The 13,973-nt window shown below is 35.1% G+C and overlaps 1 protein-coding gene across 16 annotated transcripts in view; it reads left to right on the top strand.

Moving 5' to 3' along the window:
* The first annotated feature begins 393 nt into the window (after positions 1-393).
* The window catches only part of LOC143226188 (putative fatty acyl-CoA reductase CG5065), a 122,271-nt gene continuing 108,691 nt past the window's right edge, over positions 394-13,973 (top strand). For 4 of the 16 annotated variants that reach the window (XM_076456822.1, XM_076456814.1, XM_076456812.1 and 1 more), the window contains exon 1: positions 10,499-10,698. The gene's annotated coding sequence lies outside the window, so the exon portion shown is untranslated. Of the gene's footprint in view, positions 457-10,498; positions 10,699-13,973 lie in introns of those variants that run through there. The other 12 variants (XM_076456833.1, XM_076456832.1, XM_076456816.1 and 9 more) reach the window with 7 other exon arrangements.

Here is a 13,973-nt window from a genome sequence, read left to right as displayed (position 1 = left end):
ATTTCCCATGCTTCATTCCCGATCACATGAACAATAAACAATCTTAATTGAATCACTTGTTATTAGTTATCTAGGTTTTGCTTCGCTGAATAAATAACATTTAACTGGCTATGCATTTTCTGTCAACTTTTCAATTTTCCTTATAATCAACTAAAATAGAAAACAAGTTTAAAATATAATAACGAGTGATCGCAAGAAAGGAACAGCTCAGTTCCGCGGTTTTTTTGCAGAACTAGCATCCATGACGAAAATTATATTTATCCGGTTATCTTATAACATGATATAAAATTTCTGGCATCAATAAGTAATTTTGAAATAATACGAAGCGTTTCAAAATATGAATATAAATTTTCTATTATGTTGTTGTAATAAGGATTTACAGCGGCCTCTATAGGAGGTAACATAAGAGCGTTGGGCAGGGTTTGTCTAAACTGGATGAAGGTGATAACGGGACTGGTGAGTAATGTTAAATGACCTTGAAATTTGTTAGAAAGAACGTATTTGATCTTTGTTGAACGAAAACCTGTTAAAACGTTACCGAAAAGTAGCCCAGCGGGAATTTCGAAAACAAATGTGAATTTTAAGTGTTTTTTTTTAGAATATCTCTAAATATCTCTGACGTAGTGGGAACACTGCGGTGTAACTGTTAGGTTTCTTCTACTACTGGTTAGTACTACATAAGTAGTAGAAGCCGGTTTCTGTAATGAACTTCGATTTTATGTAGACTCTATTATTCCCATCAATGTAACAAAATTACGCTTTGTACATACAGTGCTACTTCGTGGGTTATTAAATTTAAACTTAATTAAATATTGATTATTATATTTGCTATTAATTATTATGTTAAGAGGTATTTACCTAAAAGCTGAACATATAACGACAAATGATTAAACTAGGTAAACTGAATGCCTAAATTACAATATGAAACGAAACTAGCGTAGTTGGATATCACCGTATTATCGATATTAATAGAAAATACCCAGAAAACAAAAGTATATAGATATATAAGTATTTAAGGGAATTTGTATTATATTAAAATTTATTACTCTTCGAATGTAAGGAGTTTGAATGATGTATACAGAAAACAAAGAAGTTTTAAGGCATGATGTGAAAAACTGAAATGTATTTCATTATTTATTTATTTCTGTAAATAGGCATGCATGCATAACAATATATAATATATTCAGATATTTTGTAAATCTTGGAAAGTTATTTACTTAAAAGAAAAAAATAAATGTTTTATATATTCACACTTACTCCGAAAGTGTAATATAGTACACACTTTAAAACCCAGGAGTTCGTTATGAGAACGATGGTCATATCATACTATATGTGCTGGCAAGAGTATCTTATAACTTGGCGGTACGTGATGTTGACTATCTATCTGTGTTCCTTCTAAAATTTAGATTCTCACTTCAAAATTAGAGGGGGTGGTTAGCACAGACAGCCTTCTCATAGCTTTATTCAACAACCATACAAAGGATACAAATAGATCTAAAATTTGTGATAAAAATAACATTAATTCCAGGTTCTTTTTCACTTTCATTTTATTTTCATTTAGAATTCAATAATGAAATCTAGTATAATATGAAAGGCCTTACATGCGAGGTAAAAGATAAGACTTAAAATATTTTTACGCGTCTGAATTTGAATCGTCAGTGGTCAAGTTGCGAAAAACCGGGGAAAAACATCAATATAGTGAACGTAATTTTTATCACAAATTCAGGCCTATTGGTTTCTAATGTTTCACCAACATTCGGCGTTTAAACCTCAATTTTTAAGGTGTTATACTACATGTGTAAAGAGCATTTCAGAGAACATTTGTCTCTCATCGCCCAACTAAACTTACAAATTATAGCGATATATGAAAGGTTTCGTAAATTGTGAAAGAGAGAAGATATTTCTGTTATTTTTATACGACTGCCATTTTGGTTTCACGATAGATAAGGTATGAGAAATGCCGAAAAATTTTCAGCAGTCAATGTGTTTTTATTACAGAGGCCTATAGTTTCTACTTTTAAAATAACTTTTCAGCATTACTAGTGTTTATACGTTATTAGTTTGGGAATCATTTGTCACATTAAGTTAATATTTAACTAATAAGTAAAAGTTAACATAATTTTTCTATGTAAAAATTGAATGTAAAAGCGAAAATTTTCACTGCTTAGGTAGAACGTATGTGAATTACTTAAGAAAATGGTTAAAACATGTTAAAGGTAATAGTATGATTTAAGTTTCGTTGACATGGCCAGGTGGTTAAGGCGCTCGACTTCCAGTCTGAGGGTCGTGGAATCGAATTCTCATCACATCGAACATGCTCGCCCTTTCAGACGTGGGGTTATTATAATGTTATAGTCAATCCTATTATTTGTTGGTAAAAGAGTAGCCCAATAGATGGCCGTGGGTGGTGATGACTAGCTGCCTTCTCTCTAGTCTTACACTGCTAAATTAGGGACGGCTCACGCAAAAAGCCCTTGTGTAGCTTTGCGCGAAATTCAAAAATATACAAACAAAGATTATTCACTATTATCATTGAAAAATTAGTAGTTTTGTCTTTATAATAGGTAGGATTATTTACTATCTTTCATTATAACAAAGACAAAATACAAATAACCAGGAGCGTAGAGGGGTTGGGGGTTAAAACACTCCCCTAGGACCCAAACTTTTTAGACAAGTTCAGTTGCCACCTGTGAAGTTTCATAAATATCCGTGATTGCATGGCAGATAATTTCACACACAACAAATGGTCAAATTCAAATTTCTGATTGAACACTCTTTTAATACAGCAAGTTTTGTCAGAACTAGAGAAATACAATTGAATATCTATGAAAGGCTCAAACACCTGTTCGTTCTTGCCAGGACATCTACAACACAGTTTGTTTCAACTTTAATATCACGGTGAATGTATAATGAGGCCAGGCTATTCAATCGATCTTCAGTGGTGGTATTTCTCAAATGCGTTTTGAATCTTCTGAGAGTTGAAAACGAACGCTCCACTGATCTCGTTGACACAGGCAGCCTGGCAAATACTTTCAACAGTCTAGAAATGACTGGGAACATTTCTGCATTGCACATTGCATATGCATCTATGACATTTTTTGGTCTGTTGTTTGCAAGTGATTTGTACCAAACCCTAGGTTCACCTACTTCAGCTAGTGAAGTGCTGTCAATGTCAGCCATGTATATATTGACCAACTCTTTAATTTGGTCACATTGTTGTGCTGTAGGTTCTGACCGTTTTGTGGTAGATTCTGATGGTAGTAGACATATGAAGTTTGTAAGGAGAGTTTTGTGACTGGACAGACGGTCACATATTTGTGAAAGAAAGTGATCAACAAATGGTACAAATACAACAATACGAAAGTACTCCTCAGGGCTAGTGGTTTGTGTGTTAGCACGGTACATCTGTCTTTTAGCCTGCCTTGGCATTATTATGTCAATTTGAAGCTCACTGCACAAAGTTTGAGCCTCACAGAAAATGTTGTTAAATTCATTCACAGTATTATTTCTGAGTGAACGGATTAAATCTTCCACTATTTCTGCATGATGCATCGCAGCACCTAAATCAATGTTCTGTTGCTGCAGTTAGTTGCACAGAGGTAAACTAAAGGAAAACAATTTAGCAATGGTAAGTAGAGTGATGATGAATTCTGGCTGTGTTATAGAACACAACAATTGATTGGCTTGCGTGGCAGAATCTCTGTCTTGCCAACTTGGTATGGTCTCAAGGGCATCTGCAACTGCATGGATTAATTCTAGAAAGACATTAACTGAGTCATGCCTCTCAACCCACCGGGTGGGGCAGAAACCTTTCAAACCTTTTTTCGATTCAGGTGCTTTATTCTCCACCGAAAGAGCCAAAACGTGCTTTCGTTTGGGTGTATTGAGAAAGTTTTCAATGCTTGAAATTACTCCCATGAAAGTTCGCACAGGAAATTCTTTACAAGCATCAGAAATTGCCAAGTTTAGGGAATGGGCACTGCAGTGTACATCGGGTGCAAGTGGGAATTATCAGTTATGTGTCTCTGGACACCATTGAATTTCCCACTCATAGAGGTAGCACCATCGTACCCTTGTCCTCGCAGGTAAGCCATGTCAATACCATATTTTGTCAGATTGGTTATGATAACATCAGCCAAGTTTCTGCCTGTCACATCATAAACAGGTATAAATTGCAAAAAAACCTTCTCTCATTGCAACAGAGTTGTCATTGGCATGCAAATATCTAACACACAGCGAAAACTGTTTAATGCCTGAAATATCTATTGTTTCATCAGCTAATATTGAGAAACACTTTGCAGCATTAACCCTGTTGACCAAAGCATCAAGAACATGAGTATTACAGACATTGATGATTTCATTTTGAATTTGAGGACTCAGATACGTAGCATTCCTCTTTGTACTCTTAAGGCTTGCTGAAAGCTTGACATCACCCTTTGCCCTGTAGTAGAACATTGTCCGAAAATTCCCATCACTATTGATGGGCTCCTCATCAGTTTCACCAACAAACATTAGACCAGAATCATATTTTCCCCTCAAAGCTAAACCATGTCTCCTACACAGCAATACAGTATCAATAACAGGCATTAAATATTGCCAGTTCTGTTCAATTTCTTGCTTGTAAGTTGCATCAAGCTGCAAGTGCACAGATGAACTTGTGTTTACGACCTGTAGAAAATTGTTAGCTTTTTCTTTGCTGTCTTGTTGGTACTGTTTCAATTCATGTGCCTTGAAGTCTTCAACAGCCTTCTTTCAATTTGTGTATGGAAATTTCACTAGTTGTCCCAATTTCTGGCTTCCAACACCAGCACCATCAGGAACAAAAAAAACAGCAGTACTTGCAGAAAGTACCCTTTGCATGTTGATTGTAGAGTAGCCATCTCCACTGTGAAAGCCAATGATGCAGAGTGTTTGCATAATTTTTAATAAAAAATTAATACAATGAGGAGTCGACTTATCTGTTTACCAATGCTTACATAATCAGAAATGTAATTTCCAATGTACCAGACTGGACCTGAGGTGGTAGTGGCAGCACTGGTAGAAGGCCACGGTGATGACTCTGACAATTCTGATTCAACCTGATTGGCTGCAGCAGTTTGAACAGGTTCAGCCTCATGAATGGGTTTAAAGAACCCATGCAGTGTCTTTTGCTTTTTCAGGCTTGACATAGTGAATGATTGTTTATCATTCACTATAGATGGCGTCAATGGTACTAGGTTAGTGCCATGGTGCTATCAGCCTGCCACGGTGCCACCCACTGTTTATTTGTGAAGTTAATTCTTGAAATCCAGTGAATCTGAACATACACTGTCCATGATATTTGAATACAGATTATAGACACTATTCGTATATTTTGCACTCTCCTGAGTGACTCTATATTTTATATGTTGATGACAGGATTGTTGGCCTACTTTGCTGGGCCTGATAACTTCAAGTTATATATTATAAATATAGGCTTATATATATATTTATGATTAAAAAAATAAGACAAACACCTCAGTGTGCTATTTTGAAATTTGCCAAAAAGGTGGTCTCAGAATGCATAATTCAGGCTTTTCTTTTATGGTTTTCTTAAAACATTTCCGGGGGATAATTCCCCCGAACCCCCGTAGTATGGCTTCGCGCCTGCGGCGCTTACATCAAGCACTCAAACTGACCCCCCCCAATGGCCATTTCTGGCTACGCCCCTGCAAATAACAGAATATTGTGGCTGGATGTAAGCTGAAGTGGTTTTGTGACGATGGTTGCTATCAAGAGATGCCGCTACGGGTAGGTATTAACAAAGTTTGTTATTGGTATGCAATAAACTAGAAAGAAACGTTTCAGACTTTCTTTTGCTCAGATTTTTGTTTGTATGAAACCGAACTCTTTAAAGAAACCATAAGAAACTTAAAACAGTTAATATTCAGTAACAATTTTTTTTTCGAAAAGTGCGATCACATGGAAGGTAGCAAATACAGTTTGTTTTTTGAATTTCGCGCGAAGCTACTCGGGGGCTACCTACGCTAATCGTCCCTAATTTAGCAGAGTAAGACTAGAGGGAAGGAAGGCAGCTTCCTTTTAGTCATCACCACCTACCACCAAGTCTTGATTTACTCTTTTATCAACGAATTGTGGAATTGGCCGTAATGTTATAACGTCCCCACGTCCGAAACTGCGAGCATTTTTGGTGTAACGGGGTGTCGAACCCGTGGGCGCCTTAACCACTTGACCTTGCTGGGCCTATATGTATATGGAGAGAATTAAATTTGAGATAAAAGAGAAATCTATAAGAAAACTACTTTAATGTAAACTTGTAAACGTAAAATTTAATACTGAAGCTGTTCTGTTAATTTTTTAAGGTATCATATGTATTACGTTACCAGTGTATATAACTGACTTAACGACACTAGATAGCAATGACAGATAAGATTAGATGACATTATGTAACATAAATGTTGTTCCTTGATAGTATGTGTTATTTCTTAATTGCTTATGTTGTAAAAGTACAGAAAATAGCCATTATTCCCTTCAAACTTTGCTTTTGTGACCTGGATAATGACATTTATAAATTAACCTATTTTGTATGTAAAAAACGGGCAAATTTGCATATTTTCATGTACATAAAGTCTGAATAAAACAACATATGAATCAAGATTTACATGTATTTATACTAAAGTTTTACAAAAATGTTTAGAAGTGAGTAGTTTTTCGAGATTTGCGACTGTAAATCACTTTCACGTATCAGCCCCCAAATATAGTCTCCCATCATGTTTTCGTTATACGCTCCCAGGTCACAAAAGTAAAGTTCAAAGAGAAAAATAAGTCTTTTCCATTTACTTTAGGCATAAGCAATTGGGAAGTAACACTTTTTACCCAGGAACAAGAAAAAGTAAATTCTTTAATACAGCAAATACAGACACCATCTCAGTTCAGTTCTGTTTTTAGATGTTTGAATTTAGTCTCAAGGACCACTTAGAGGAGTATTATAAAAATTAGATTTAGTAAATCGTTATCTAAGGAAGTATATTGTCATAAGATGTTTTTTATGCCACAGTGTCATATTTATGTTTACGTTTTTAAATGGGTTTATTGTAATGAAATAATAGTTATGTATTAGAATAATTTGGAGTCACATGATAGAATTTCTTGTTGTTTTTCTCGGATATTTGCACAAAACTAGTCAAGAACTGTTTGTGCTAATTTTGTAATTTTGACCTAATAGAGGAAGGCAACTAGTCAAAAAACACTCACCTTCCACTTCTGGGCTACTCTTGTCTGAACATGTAATCATTTTGATTAAGGTAACCGGCTCCAAAGGATGAACCTGCAGATATAAATAAGCCTTGCATTCTAACCTCGATAGATTGCCTTTTGAGATTGACTGGTAAACTAGAAACTTACGCTGCTGCCGGGAATGTTTTAGAAACGATAGAAAATTTACATTTTGCTATTAAATAAAGAATGGTCAAGAATACACAGTATATTTATTGGAAAAATATTCCGGCATAATCCGTTTATGTTCCATATGTTAGTGGTTAAAACATAAGTTTTAATATATGGTTTCAAAAAATATATAAATTTGTTCTTGATATTAAAAACACACATCAACATGGTATGGGTAAAGTCAGAGGATGGATGTAGACAGACTTGGAAGATGTACTATTTCCAGTGTTACAAATATGGATGTGAAAATGGAACATTGTGTTGTGTGCATGGGTGCCTTGTTAATTCTAAGCACAATGATTGGATGTAATTAGAACAATGTAGAGTTATAGATAAAGAGGAATTATTTACGTCATTTAGAGCCGTTCTATTTCATGTTATTGTGTTCAGTGCCTCTTCTCGGTAAGTTAGGAATAAAAATTAGATGCTGGCGGAAATATGCTGAGAAGGACACCCTGAGTAATTTTTTTCACTAAATAAAGTAGACCCTGAGAAGGTAGAATTAAATATTTGGTCTGAACTGAACTGGAAAACAGAGGATGATTAAAGTTAATACAACGTTTCTAAATATGTTAATATTAGGAAATAAGGGAGCGTCAACTGCAGGATGTCTGCATGTATTTTAAGCCTAGTTCTCCGGATCGTCATGAGGTAAAAACGAGAAGGAATTTGCATTTACTTTGAATCTAACTGTCCAGATCATTAAGTATTACACGAGAAGAACCTGTGCATATATTCTGAACTTAACTGTCCAGATCATTATGAAGACCGAAAGAGAAGGAAGGTTTGCACGAACTTTGAATCTCTCTAGCTCATTGAAGATTACATGATAAGAATCTCTGCATTTATTCCAAGTATAACTGTTCAGTTCCTTGATTAGTACACGAGAAGTCTCTGTATTTATTTTAAGCCTAACTGTCTAGATCCTTGATTAGTACACGAGAAGAATCTCTGCATATATTCTAAACTTCTCTAGATCCTTGATTAGTACACGAGAAGGATCTCTGCATATATTCTAAACCTAACTGTTTAGATCCTTGATTAGTACACGAGAAGGATCTTTGCATATATTCCAAATCTAACCGTCTAGATCGTCCTGAGAATCAAACGAAAAGGATGTGTGCTTGTACTCTGAACTTAACAGATCAGTTAATGATGAGAACCAAATGAGAAAAGAAATATTGAACACAATAACAAGTTCTCCAAAACAAAACAATTCTTTTAACTTTTTCGGTACTCAAAATGTCACTTGCTCAGAGTTTAACTTAAATATTCATTTTACTTGTGTGTTTTTGGAGTTTTAAGGTTTTGGTTTCACGTAGTTAGTATTTTCGACCTGAAGAGCAACTTGTAAGGTAAACAACCAAATCAGAGATATTAAGACTCGACTAGAACCATTCCTCACTTTGAAATGTTGAAAAAAAGAGAGGACAACTTGTTATCGGAGTTCACTGTCGTTAACACATAGCGGGATTGACTGTCACTTTTATAACTCTTCTCATAGCTGAAAGTGAGAATTGCTATTTTCAGTGGCACACCTTTTAACGCGCAGCCTGGGACGTTAACGACTAGACCACGCGTGGGTCGTTGTCGCTTTCATACCTAAAGGTATGTTTGGTTATGAGCTGGAAAAACACATCAAATCATTTTACGAGGCAAGTAACTAAAGCTGATTTATCAATGTGAGGAAATCTTTGCCACGTTTAATTGTTGTATAACTTTTATTTGACTTTACTGTTTAACTTTAGTTTGATAATACTTGCAGTAATGGAAATACCACATGTGACACTGGATAGAGTGAATTGTAGTATTCATTTCTTTACTTTTAGTGTGGGTTCACACATAACACAGTAATAAGTTAACTTCATTTCATATAATTTTTTAGTGTCTTTATTTTCCGCAAGGATACAGTTTTTCTATTGGTTGGTTTTCTTTTAAACACTTTTCATTTGACCGCTATCTGACATTTTTCGGCAGATTAACTTGAATGTTGGTACGGTTATTTCTTGGTCCAATATACCTAGATTTTTCTTTTCATTTAGACATTTTTAGGGATTTTAAGGGGTGAAAAAACCCCTGTTAATTTTAATTTTTAGCTCCTGTGTAGTTATATTTACAGCAAAGATGAAAATTAAAAAAAAATATAACTAAACATTTGTATGTACCAAACACATTGTATAACCAACATAACAGCAACAAAAAAATGAATTTACCCATTTTGAGTCTTTTTAGGGGAATAAGAGCTCACTAAAAAAAAAGATAATTTGGTGATTTTTGATGAAATACTTGGCTGTGTTTTGACCAATTTACGTGGTATTTAGTACATAGATACTTTCTTACAAGTCGCGCATATTGACAAAAAGTATCTGATTTATTCATTTTTACTAATTTAGTTGGGGTCAAAATGCCAAAAACGTATAATTTTAGGGTTTATTGACAATTATTTCGACCAATTTACATTGGATATGACACAAAGATACATTTCTCTCTTTTTTTAAAGTCTCAAACAGAGATATAGATAACTTTTGTCTTTTCCTGAATTTTTCAGAGAGTAAGCACAATTTGAGGTATCTGTGAATTATCCATGTGTATGTCAACCAACTTACACGAAATTTAGTACAAAGATGCCTTTTGTAGGTTCCGAGGAATGATATAAACAGTTTACGATTTTTCTACCGTCAAAACATTGGGATTGCGTGGCAGAGACAGTCTCTTTATCTTACCCTCTTCTGATATAGATCACACTAATATCAACAAGTATAATTATTTAAAGTTACGTAATGAAGCTGTTTAGTTCACTGTTATTCTGAAAGAAGGATTTGAGTTACATTAGCTTATTTTGCAGCTCGTTACTTAGGCTAAAGTAACTGTAGATATATTTCTCAGAAGAATAAAAAAATACTACTTGATAAGAACATTTTATTATCTTCAGCGCTTTTACAAGAACTAATTTTTTTTTTTTACTGTTTTCAACATTTTCGTCCACGTGGCGCACGTGTATACGTTGTTTGTAACTACAACTTCGAACTAGTGTTGATATAAAAGAAATTGAATTGCATGTTGGCACAACGCCGGAAGGAATCGTGTTTCTTATGTCATGTGGTTTACTTAATATGTATATATACGTATAATCGCATCCATTCGCCCAGCTATACATATGCCGCACGTGCACTTGTAAAGTTGTATTTAAATATTACCGTTAATGGTAACAAATTATAATTACAATGCACATTGATTAAGATTCCCTTGAATCACACTAATTGTAGATGACAGGTACGTAGTTTTTGTTTTTTATTACCAGTTAAGAATCGAAAGTAAATTTTATTTATTTAAAACCACGTTGAACGCTGCAATATTCAACATAGGGTAAACCTCTTGTTAACAGCAAGAGAGAACAAATTATGTCTGATGTGTTCTTAGCTAGGAAAGTTTCAGAAATGAAATTTCAGCAGTAAAATAACCCATCATACTTCCATATAATATTTAGTTTCGCCCTTAATGTTATTAGAGCGTGTGTTGTTCGCTGAAAATTCACCATTCTCTTTCAGCATTGAAACCAGATTAGTGACGTGCGTGTTTTACCGGGGGATTATCATTTTCCTTGTGTAGTAATAACGATTCTTTTTCTTCGAGAAATAAAATATAGAACCAGTAACGTGTGTTAATTTTCTATAAACATTTACAATGGAAAGCTTTGGTGAAAATATTAGGCTAAGTATTATAATAGCTTGATAATTACAGTTATTAATGTTCTTGTAGCGAAGGGTCTGGAAGACCTTTACTTTTTAGACTCACTAAAAGAGTAGCCCAAGAGTTAGCGGTGGGTGGTGATGACTAGCTGCCTTCCCTCTAGTCTTACACTGCTAAATTAGGAACGGCTAGCGCAGATAGCCCTCGAGTAGCTTTGCGCAAAATTAAAAAACAAACAAACCAAACAAGACTCATTACCAATAATATTTAAATATTATTTCGTCGAGAATCGTTAAAAAAACTTGCATACTAGTTCATATCTGTTCATAACTATATAATGTGAAGAGCCTTTCAGAAACTTTACACTGATTCAATGCTGATGTTGCTTAACATTATTATTTTTTGACATTGTATAGTTGTTTGTTTGTTTTTGAATTTCGCGCAAAGCTAAACGAGGGCTATCTACGCTAGCCGTCCCTAATTTAGCAGTGTAAGACAAGAGGGAAGGCAGTTAGTCATCACCACCCACCGCCAACTCTTGGGCTACTCTTTTACCAACGAATAGTGGGATTGACCGTCACATTATAACGCCCCCGCGGCTGAAAGGGGCGAGCATGTTTGATGTGACGGAGATTCGAACCCACAACCTTCGGATTACGAGTCGAGTGCCTTAACCCACCTGGCCATGCCCGGCCCCATGATAAAGACCAAATAAACGAATCCTTTTGTTATTTATACTTTTAATATACTTTCAGATTAATATTGATGACGGAATTTATTGGTAATTAGTGGTGTAGTGGTGAAGTATAACGGACTTAAAACGCTATAGGTGCTTTTGAGATTATTTGAAGCTTTCACTGTTTGATTCGCTGTAGTTAAAAGTTTAACGTTGTTGCGTGGAAAGTCGTTTGAAATTATTTACAAATGTAATAAATGTTTGAATATTGCGTTGAGGAGCTTTACCCTGCTAATAACGTTTTACTGTTGTTGCATTCAAAGTATATTTACATTCTTTGACAGGTTACTTTGGCAGAATATTCACGATTGGTGTACTGGAATGGACGACAACTATTGTAAAAAAATATTGTAGAAGACGACGTTTGAAAAGTCTTTAGTTTCCGTCCATTCTAGCATGATAGTCACATATTTACTTTTTTTTATACTGGTGATTAATATCTCAAATTGTTTTTTAGTGCTGTTAATCGCAAAGCTACACAATGGGCTATGTTCGTCATGCTGACCACGGGTATCGAAATCCGGTTTTTAACATTTGTAAGATTTCAGATCTACTGTAGGGGCGTGTTTACTGTAAACTTTTCCCGTGACTTATTTGCCACACCTTTTACTTATATTTTTAGCTACCTTACCCTCTGTCCTACTTACTTTAACCTCAGGGACTGTACAGATGAGGCCAAAGAGGTTGTCACTGTAAGGTGGGGTTTTTTAAATATTCGGTGCTGTGGATGTTCTGAGAATCTGGTACGTTAAGTAACACAGGTTACCCCGAAATTGACCGTATTCATTCGTCGTAGTGACACGTTTAAAACTATTTCTTCTCTATAATCTTACACAATCAAGGTGACGTGTTTTTAAGTGTATAAGGCGCGACAAAAATACTCTCCAATTTTAAAGCAGAGTACAGTAAGGTATACAGTTTAAAGCAGCTTCCAGTCACGTAGTTTCACGCTTACTGTACAGTGGGCACTCTTAAAGTAGTTTCTAATGTCATACCTTCTTATGTAGCTTACAGTAGATCCCGATTTCCTTTCGTCAAGCAGTTTCTAAGATTTCAGGGCTCGGTATGGCCAGGTGGTTAAGGCACTCGACTCGTAATCCGAGGGTCGCGGGCTCGAATCCCCGTCACACCAAACATGCTCGCCCTTTCAGCTGCGGGGGTGTTATAAGGTGATGGTCAATCCCACTATTTGTTGGAAAAGAGTAGCCCAAGATTTGGCGGTGGGTGGTGATGACTAGCTGTCTTCCCTCTAGTTTTACACTGCTAAATTAGGGACGGCTAACGTAGATAGCCCTCGTGTAGCTTTGTGCGAAATTCAAAACAAACCAAACCAAGCTTTCTCTCTCGCCTAATAGTTTAGAGCAGATCGATAGAGCTCGTGGCACTGTGCTTGGTTATCCGAAACAAGAAGATAATCTACATCGTAAGAACATATAAAGTTCACAAACACGCGCACCGTATTAGATGTTCATGACGTGTAGCATTATGAATCTAGTTTTATTTTTTCTTTTCATTTGAATAATAATATATTTTTAGAATTTAGACCATCACGTGCGTGACCAGGTGTAGCAATTGTTGTTCTGGTATCACAGTATTCCCTCACTGATATATTAGGTAATGTTAGTTTGCTAAATAAAATAAAAGCAAATAAACAAGAAGGAAACTGTTCATTACAAAAACATCTGCTACGTTTCCACAAATTATGAACTAGGAAACTTTAAGTTTGGTGGAAATGATCAAATTTCAACAATAGACACGTACTTTTGATTCAGTCTAATTGTGTTCCATAAAACTTTTTTTTATATTTTACGTTAAATGAAACTTTAAATAAATGATTAATGTTGGAATCCTTTTAAAAGAATAAATTCACAGATGCTACCTTTTTTACATTTTTTCGATAGTTGTTACCAATCTTAATACTTTGAATAAATAATTTAGAAATTATCTTATTCTTTTTGCCTTGTATTAACTTTCAAGAAGCGTGAGTTTTTGGTTTGTTTGAAGGTAAACATAAATCTACACATGGGCTGTCTGTGTTCTGCACACCCCAGGTATCGAAATTCTATTTCTAGCGTTCTAAGTCCGCAGACATGCCGCTGTGCTACTGTTTTTTTTTTAATTT

Source organism: Tachypleus tridentatus, chromosome 9 (genome assembly GCF_004210375.1).
Source record: "Tachypleus tridentatus isolate NWPU-2018 chromosome 9, ASM421037v1, whole genome shotgun sequence".
Taxonomy (NCBI): Eukaryota; Metazoa; Arthropoda; class Merostomata; order Xiphosura; family Limulidae; genus Tachypleus; species Tachypleus tridentatus.
The sequence above is the reverse complement of the archived record's forward strand: the minus strand, read 5'-3'. Positions and strand labels throughout refer to the sequence as shown.